We start from the raw sequence: 10361 nt of genomic DNA on the forward strand, positions 1-10361 counted from the left end.
ACAACTGACGTGTTGTTGGAGTTATACTTTTTATCACCCTAAGTTATTGAACTTTCCAACGGTTGTTGCACGATGTTGGAAGAAAAGGACTGAAAACTATTAATAAACGCAATGAGGCCATTGTATATATGCTGAAAATATGAATGTCTCCCTTTATAAATATGTATTGCTGTTTTTGCGTTACAAACTATAAGTTACAAACTGTACACATTGCATTCTTGCTAATTAGCCAACATATGAACGGAAATAAGTAGCAAGCATCGTAACGGAGTAAAATAAATAGGGACAACAGCTTGTCAACTAACCATTCAGAAACGTCCTGCTGCAACCGAGATGTTTCCACCTCCACCAAAACCTCCGCTGCTTCAGGGTCAGTCTCTGGATCAAATTCATAATATGCTTGAACACATGCATTGCTCTGAGATGACATGTTTATTCCACACGTAATCACAGCAAGCATGGTAACGTGACTCTCGCCGGCGCATGCCCCGCTCTTCTGCAGGGGGGCGTGGTCAGCTGCTGCTCAGAATTTTCAAAGACAGGCTTGGAATAGAGCGAAAATGAGCGAAACGAGGCATGGCTAAAAAATGATCCGTTTGGTATTTTGAAAAATAAAATGTATAAATATACCTTATATAGGTATGGTCATACACTATATCATTTAAATATAGCATGATAGGTATCCTTTAAAATAAATGTAATACTTACAGGCATTCATTTGCTGTGCTTTGAGGAAATGACTGATATTATTGACGAATTCATATTACCTGTAAATGTATTTCATCCAGCTGAACAAGGACAATTTGCTCCTCTGAAACAGGGACAAAGACCTCACTGACTTCTTCGTCGTTTTCCCTCGGTGTTTCTTACGTCGGCACTTCCTACAAAAGACACATCGTAAATTCCTAGTCCTTTTTTCCTGATAAAGAACTTGTCTTTGTAACATTACATATCAGTAAACAGAGTAAGTCATCGTTAAAACCCGTGCTAAAAATGTACGACTTAGCCTACCACTGCAGTCCGTCGACGTTTGAGTGTTTCTCCAGTTTCATCCTCTTTTTGCAGAGTTTGCATTTCATTTTTCCTTGAAGCAATTCCTTTTTCATTAGCCATTCAATTAATTTTTTCTTTTTTTTTAAAGTCTGTCTTCCGTCAATAAGACTGAGTACTTTGGTGTGCAGTGTCATGATAACCTAAAACCTGACTACTGCGGCGTTACTACTGAGTTACTGCAGCCCCGGCCCGTCCACAAAACCTAACACCCAGCGTAGTTCAAGATGTGCTGCCGCTGGGCCAGACCAGAAGTGGAAGCACAGCGAACTCCGCTGAGCGCACTAGCGCCCGAGCACCCTGATCCTCATTTCTTGTTCACACGATTCAAACCAATAGTTTTGATGTTTTGAATCAGGTATTTCATCTTCCTTGTTCAATTGACAAAGCACAGCTTCTTTATATTCACTGATATACAATTAAAATATTAAAACCGTAATAAAGTGTTAATGCGCTGCAAATCGGGATCCGGCTGGAGCACTATGCAAGACACGCCCCTTCATAGCATTCAAGTGCTACGATTGGCCATGAGCCTGTCACGTGCATCTCGGCTAGTGATAAAACCATAGACTGTATATATAAATGGACGTAGGGTCCGTGACGTCACCCATAGGATTCTGCAGAGTTGCCGTGAAGCCCTTAGTAGGCGGAGTCGGCCACTAATGGCTCAACAGTGACGCCAGAGTTCAACTCCCGCCTTCTCCAAATAAGGGCAAAGAGGCGGAGCCGCGGCGGGACCTCCCGCCACCGAGCTGAAAGTTCCAGAGCTAGCTGAAGCTACCAAGCTAAGCTAACATGCTCCCCATCTGCACGCTGCCGTCGCATTTTACATTTCTAAGGTAAGCGGACATGAAACTATAAATAATAATCTAAGTTATTGAGTTTTTAGCATAATACTTCAGAATCTTAAAATCCCTTAACGTTTGTATGCAATTGTGCTAAATTCAACACTGGAATCAAGCAAATATTAATATGTTTGCATGACATTAGTTATTTATATTTTGATATCACTTAACTATACGTTTAATACATTTAAGTCAAGCTAAGGTACATGTGATGGTAGCTAGTTAGTGCTCTTACCTGTGAGGCCTCCTCCAAACAGCATAATAACCAGACTGTATCATTAAAACTAAGTACCAGTTCTAGATCCTTGACTTTAGACAAACAATTCAAAAGATAACATGTATTTAAAGACCAATCTTTATTTGAATGTGCCTCTTAACCTGAGATATTAGTTATACAGTAATAGTATTGACAATCTAAAAAAACTGAGCAACTCAACAGTCAACTTTATGTTTCTTATTGTCTAAAGCATTTATTATTTTCATTTTCCCCCTCTCATATTCAGTGTAGACGGATTGAGATAGCATGGTGTCCAGAGAGCTGCAGAGACTTCAGGGAGAAACCTCCGTGTGATGGACGTCCTGTCTGTTGGTTTGGAGAGGACTGAGGGTCTTTCCTCAGCGAGGAGGACCAGGGCTGATGAAGGAGCCCATGCTGGGCAAAGCTGATACCAACTGCACAGGCCTAGTCTGTCACTTTATTTGACTAAATGTGTTTACTTATACATTTAATAGGTTTACACCTTCTGTCCATATGTGCTTTTGGTTCACATTTCAATAAATTGTATTTGTATTTGCACTCCTTTTGTCCATTATTCTTACTGAAAATGTTAGATTACACATTCACATCTGACTGAAGATTGGCCCCATTTATTTGTGACATTGCAAAACAAGGTACATGTTGTGAAGCTCATAAAGTGAGGCAAATAGAAATAATCAGCTGATGGAGTGTAGATGTGGAAATAGCTGCATTCGATCAGCTGACTGTTTTTACAATAAAAGTAGTTTCTTAGTGAATGTCCTGTACTGGTCTTAAAATCTCATAACATCAGCTTTTAATGTTCCTCTTGGATGTTCTTCTTGACCCTCAGAGAAGGAGAAAATGTCGTGTCTTTCAGGCATGTCCTTTCCTAACAAAAATGACAGGAAACATAAAACATATTATTGCAGAACAAGTGTGTTATTTATGAAAGCGGTGTGTTTGTGTGTTTCGGGGCTGTAGATATAATTATTTTGTAATTGTAATGTTTTTTTTTTATTTCAACAGTGAGCTACAAAGACAATCAGATTATGAATGAACAGTATGAAATTCATCAACATTGAAATATATGTTATTATCAAAATAATATTTAACTGTTATCAAAACGTAGTGCAACTGTAGAAGCTTGCTCTGTTGTCTCACTGAAATAATAACTTTTACCACGTTTTTTACAGACAATATTGAGAGATAAATAGTAGCAGTTCTCACTATGTGTTACATATCTTTGCCTTCAATACATTAAATTAGAAAGCTGACAAAGTCATATTGCTAAATATCTAAATGTAACTTTTTGCATGGAAAAAACCCTCAACTTCACTGATATGTAGGTGATCTAGTATTTAGTATTGTTTAATGGAATGTATATCAGTGTATTCAAGTCAATACTTCATTCATTTAAACCAATATCTTTCTTGATTCTTTGTACAGTATGAAAAAAGAGTCTTTGTACCTGTGCTGAAGTTCACTGCTGTGAGGAGTCCAGTTCTGTCTCTCACTCTCTGGTCCAGCCTGTCTGCATCACCTGGACACTTTAAACAAACAGATATATATGTAAAGTACCATGTGTACAAACAATATAACTGATTCTCTTCTGTTGAACATGTTGGATTGTGTATTGTCCGAGTCAGGGTCCTTTTTATTTTACTGTAACTTTGGAAATTGTGTTACCAATGCTTACTGTTTATTTGATACCCATTTGGTAATGCAATTAATAAAAACAACAAGGTTTGGGTTCGTTCTTCAGATGACTGTGACGTTAACGTGTAAGCTCGATAATGAACTCCAGCTCAACCAACCATATTGTAATATCTAAGTAATCATCTTGAAATATGACATTAATAATTGTAATATACACACATCTTATTGTGAGGTTGATTTCACATACACTACTTCGACATTAGCTTGTCTACATACTTGAGCATAGCCAATTTAAATTAACCTTAGATGCATACAGTTCTACCTATATAATAAAATATCTCTAAGTTACAAGGATGTAACCTTATTTTATCAACCTCAAACAGAAGCCGTTTGTTCAACAGTATTATCCCACTTAACACTTGTCTATTTAGTTTTAACCTTTATATATACTAGGGGTGCACCGAATGGGAAATTCTTGGCCGAAACCGATACCGAAAATAGGAAACAGTTGGCCGAAAACCGAATGCCGAAAGGCCGAAAATGATTAATAGAAATATATATATATATATAATGTATACATCTTTTACCAATGTTGTTCAGCTACCTGATTATGGAAATAGACATGATTATGGCAAAACTTAACTTAAATAATAATCACTATTATGGGTCCATAAAACATTTATTCAGCACTTTTGAATGCATACAGTACATTTATATATGTCATGTATTATTGCTAAAAAACATTATATCGCAGTCTTAGTGTCGCGAACTCGTTTCTAATATGCAAAGACAACAAATGCGTCTATGATGTATTTTCGATCAGACGAGATCTCTCTCCCCCGTCTGTGTGCGAGGGGGCGGGGCAGTTTACACACACGCAGCTGCTCCATGCAGCGGAGCACACTGCGGAGATGGCGGATAGAACGCGCTCCGAGGTGTGGTTACACTTTACCCGTCTCGATGTGGAGAATACTTGTTACCATAAGTGCAATAAGAGTTTAGCATGTAAGCACGAGCAATTTGTCTAAACATTTAGCAAAAGTGCACCGCATGCAGACGGAGGAATGCACCGGGTTCGACCGTCTTTCTAGCAGCTCTGTAGCCCCATCCACGAGTAACGTTTCCACGTCAGGTGTTATGTATGCTAGCAGCTACACACGGAGTTAACTACATGATACAAACATGGGTTAATGATTAGAGGAAACTGAGTTATTTAGTTTGTTAAAATTTCAGCTATTCTGTTTACAGTCTGTCATCAGATTATTTAATACGATTTGTTAAAGGCTCAGGGCAATCTCGATGACAAAGGTCAATGTTCCCCCCCCTGTGAGCCAGCCGCGAGCATGGTCGCCGCGTCTTTATTACGTCATCACAACAACACGTTAGGTTACCAACGTAAGCCTGTTCTGACATTCGGTGATATTTTTTCGGTGCTAAAACCCTTTCGGCCGAAAGGGCCTTTTTAACCATTTTCGGCCGATAATTTTCGGTGGCCGAATATTCGGTGCATCCCTAATATATACAGTCTATGATTTTAACTTGGAGGCTACGATTACAATCGTTAGCACCGATGTAGCTACCACTAGCCACTAACTAACCCAAGCCTTACCATTCATTACGTAGCCGATTAAAATCATTAACACATAAATAAAGCACTCGAATTTCACTTACCGCATTCATGCACCGTCTGTTTTAACCGCAGAGCGAGTCACAAGAGTCCGATAAATAAGCATGAAGAACAAACAACCACGGCCGGCTACAAGTTGTGTTTGCTGGATGAGCTGAGCAGGCAGAGTCCCTGTAGCTAGCTTCACGGAGCAGGTAGCAGAGAGACAAGAAGCTAACAGCGGCAGGCACTTGACAGAGCCGTCACTCAATGTGACCACGCCCTAATCTATGCACAAACTTTAAGCCCTAATATAAATAAAAGGGTCGCGTTAGAAAACAATTCACTCACAGATCCATAATCATGAAGGTGGAATCTAACTATATCGATAATAAAATGTATGGAGCCAGGGGTAGAAATATGTTTTTTTCTGCTGTAAAGTTGGGCATTTTAACATGGGGTCTATGGAAATTGCTCCTTTCTGCAGCCATCGCCTATCGGCCAATATAATATTTGTTTGATTCCAGTGTTGAATTTAGCACAATTGCATACAAACGTTAAGGGGTTTTAAGATTCTGAAGTATTATGCTAAAAGCTCAATAACTTAGATTATTATTTATAGTTTTGCTGAATAGTTTCATGTCCGCTTACCTTAGAAACGTAAAATGCGACGGCAGCGTGCAGATGGGGAGCATGTTAGCTTAGCTTGGTAGCTTCAGCTAGCTCTGGAACTTCCAGCTCGGTGCCAACGAGCTGGAAGGTCCCGCCTCGGCTCCGCCTCTTTGCCCTTATTTGGAGCAGGCTGGAGAAGGCGGGAGTTGAACTCTGGCGTCACTGTCGAGCCGTTAGTGGCCGACTCCGCCTACTAAGGGCTTCACGGCAACTCTGCAGAATCCTATGGGTGACGTCACGGACCCTACGTCCATTTATATACAGTCTATGTTCGCCCCACACCCATTTTTTTTTTACAACGTCTCGTGAGTAAGGTAAAGTACCGGAGTCCAACAGAGAGGCAGCAGCCGCGGGACAGTAGACTGCGAAACCTTCCCTGCCTTGAAGAAGAAGTGATCCTTCGTTGTGAAGAGTCTGCTTTCTGCGCTCCGCAGCACAGCAGTAGCCCCGCTGCGACAGAGTCCAACAGAGAGGCAAGAGCTGTGGGACAGTAGCCTAGAAGCAGGGTTGGGTTGTAACGGAATATATGTAACGGCGTTACGTAATCAGAATACAAAAATCAAGTGTATTCAGCTGGCGTTACATTTGAAAAACGAGTAATCTGATTACAGTTACTTTCGTAAACCTGAAGTGAATACATTTTGGAATACTTATTGGAATTATTGGTGGAAAAGTTTCCTCACAAAATGTAATATTAATTACTGGCATAACTGTGCGCACTGCACAGCGCTGCAGCATGTCTGTGAGCAAGAGAGATGCAGCGTGTCTGTGAGGCCCCGCCCCCGCACGCAGATTAGAGAGAGAGAGAGAGAGATCTCTTTTAAAATATATTGAAAGTTAGAAACGGACAGGGCCGGACTGGGAAAATAAGTCAGGCCGGGAATTATACACCCAGCCAGGCCACTACCAGTTTTCTTTTGTGCCATTTTTTTGGATTTATTTGTCAATATTTACAGCGTTGCTGCCCATAGTGATAGCCCTAAACTTTAAATCTACTACCCCAGAATAAACATATGGACATGGGTTACTGTTTAAAATAATGTGCAAATCTATTTAGGAACCTATGTGAACATATTTTAAGTGCAGGTGGACCTCAAATCCTATAGGGGGGTCCGGGGGCATGCTCCCCCGGTAAGATTTATTTTTTAAATGTTGGACTTAAATGCATCAATCTGGTTCACTTTGAGGGGGAAATAAAGAAACAACACCCATATGAAACAGAACTGTATACATTTAAATAATCATAAAATCATAATAACATGGCCATAACCAATAACATACCATATCCAATATGAAAAAACATTGAAACTTGTTTATTTATTTGTTTTTGGTACATTTATAGTTGTGAGTGTGTCTGTGCTCCTGAACCAGCCTCTCCTGTCTCCCTCCTCTCCCCCGCTCCTCTTTGAGGCAGCAGCAAAGACTAGTTTTAGCTAACAAGTTTATCTTGCCCTTTTTTCACCTAGTTAAAACATTTTTTTTATTATTCATCCATATTTTACTAATCACTCCCCCTTCAAATGGAAATATGTGTTTACATAAATGGTGACCAAACCGTTTGAGACCCACAGAGAACTTAGACTAAGTTAACTATCTAAACACTCAGAGTCCTTTACCTCACCTGAGCTGTAGTTATCAGTCTCTCAGTCTGACTGGAGAGGACTCTCCTCCACCTTGTTGACAGCTCATGATATGCGTTAGCGCAGCTAGCTAGCACCAGATGCTAACAACAACAATACACGTAACCGGTGCACGTGCTTTCTCTCTCGCTCTCGCGCCACACATACATACCCTCCCGAGCTTGAATGACACACAGAGACCAATCGAGGGCATTAGTATGATCTGTATGAAAGTGGCCATGTCGGCAGGCCACATCATGGAGACAGCCAGTCACCCTCTGTGAGGCAGAGTCAGACCCACATTTGCGCAGCGTTGCGTTCACAATCCATACATAAAAAAAAGAATCCTCAGGCCAGCAGGCCACTTAACAGGCCAGGCCATCGGGAAACCTCCCGGTCCTCCCGATGGCCAGTCCGGGCCTGGAAACGGAGATGGTTAGATAAAATGTGCAAGATAACGTTTATGTAGCATTTATTTATTGTCGAAATGATGACATTCATAACGGGATAAAATCAAAGTGAATGGCCTGCTGCTGCTGAATGCATGCACGTTTTAAAAGTTATTACATCGTTTCAGATAATAATATTAAATAATAATAATAATTCATTATATTTAGGGGCGCCTTTCAAAGCACCAAGGACACCTTACAATTCACAACATATTCCAAGGAAAGTTTTAAGGCAGTACAAAGAATGCAGTCCGGGTGATTTTTTTATGTGGGGTGCAGATGAGAAGGAGCTGTCCAGAATGACACCAAGATGTTGTGTTTGAGTTCTTGATAAGCCATTAAAACAGTAAAATACGTGTCTCCTGTGCACCAAAACATACCCATCTGTTATGGAAAAAGAAAGTATTCCAAAAGTAGTCTAAAAGTAATCTGAATACGTTACTAACTGTATTCTGATTACTTTCAGAGCATGTATTCAGTAACTGATTACATTTACAAAGTAACGCTCCCAACCCTGCCTAGAAGTGATGCTTCGTTAGCGTGAAGAGTCTGCTAAGCTTTATGCGGTCCGCACCTGAGCGTGCTCCACTAGCATTGTGGACTATATAAAAATCGCTGGCCCGCGATAGTGTCTATTTGGATACATTTTGGCCCTTGGACAAATGTAGTTGGTGATCCCTGGTCTATGCTCTAGTCTACACGCTTAGAACTGAAAATGGACTCGAGGAGAAGCAAGCGAAAGAGGATGGGGCCCCCTAAGCGTTTAGTGTCAGAATGTAAGTATGAATTGAAATTTATTTTTGTCATTTGAGAAATCAGTAACACTGCATCGCGAAATCATCTCAATTGACACGTTATTACACTTTTTGTTCTGTGCTATCTGATTTGAGGTTGCTAGCTAAACCACGAGGACCCACGTGTTACATAATAATAATAATAATACATTACATTAAATGAGATGTACAAGTTATATAATTAAACATTTTGTTATTCACTGACATTTAATCATTATAGAACAATATTTTAAAAGTATCTCTATTTTAAACTAAAACGTTAAGGACTTTAAGAAGAAGGACTAAGATGTGTGAAAAAAAATCAACAGATTTAGGGATTTTAGGAGTCATGCCTATTGAGGTTTGTAGGCTAGTGTAATATCTGCAGGGCTGGTGGAATAAAATCTAGGTAACTGTAAAGCTAATAAGGGAAGTGGCTTGCCAGTCTTTTCACAATTCCAAAATATGGTGACAGCCTGTATATAGATTTTTTAAAGTTTAATTTAAATATCACTTAACCATAGTATTGAAGATAGCAGATCATTCATAACATTATACATACAAATGATCGAAATCAAATGTATTATTACATTTACAGCCTTCTGTAGATCAGATTTTTCACTTTTGTGTTGTGCAGGATACGTAGGACATGGGAAAAGAGGTGTTATTCGGGCTATGTACTCTGAGCATTCTCACCCTGGGTTCTGCAGCCATTTTTGCACAACGGATGCTGGGAATTTTGAGTGGAGGTACCTGGTGTTAAGGCCCCGATATTCAAAACACAGCATTGTTTTTTGCGTTAAAAACAGGCTAACCTTGACGCTGATTTGGGTGACTTGTGTAATTTGTGGAGAAGCGAAGAGTTGTAGTTTTGGTATACAGGTATAAAATACTTTGACAGTAACAAAAACGTTTTTTAAAATAACAAGAATACAGTTTAAAAGGGGAGTGATTTGTAAAATATCCATAAAGAAAAAGAGTAATCTGCTTACAGTTCTGTTTCATATGGGTGTTGAGAGATGTATCCATAGATCTCTTAATTTTGCTCTCAAAGTGCACCAGATTGATGCTTTTAACTTCAACATTTAAAAACAAATTAGCACACATCTTGTGTCCATATCTTTCTGTTTTGGTGGTCATGCCACAACCGTGTATGCATGCATGCGCGAGTCATGGTAAAATATCTGGATTAAGAGGTTGCTTTTTCTTTGCACAGCATGAAAGAAAGCTGAAATGAATGGGCTGTGATTTTATAATTTTTAAGCAGAAATTGAGTTCAATAATTTGTACGGCCCTTGGAGAAAGTTGTAAAAATTGAAATGGCCCTTGAGAGAACAAAGTTCCCCACCCCTGATCTAAATAGTAATAAAAACCCTTTATTTGTAACTTAACATCTCTGTCTCCTATCCGTATATTATAAAGAATAGCCAGTTAATTGACGCATTATAGCGCA

This window comes from Gymnodraco acuticeps, unplaced genomic scaffold (genome assembly GCF_902827175.1).
Source record: "Gymnodraco acuticeps unplaced genomic scaffold, fGymAcu1.1, whole genome shotgun sequence".
Classification (NCBI taxonomy): Eukaryota; Metazoa; Chordata; class Actinopteri; order Perciformes; family Bathydraconidae; genus Gymnodraco; species Gymnodraco acuticeps.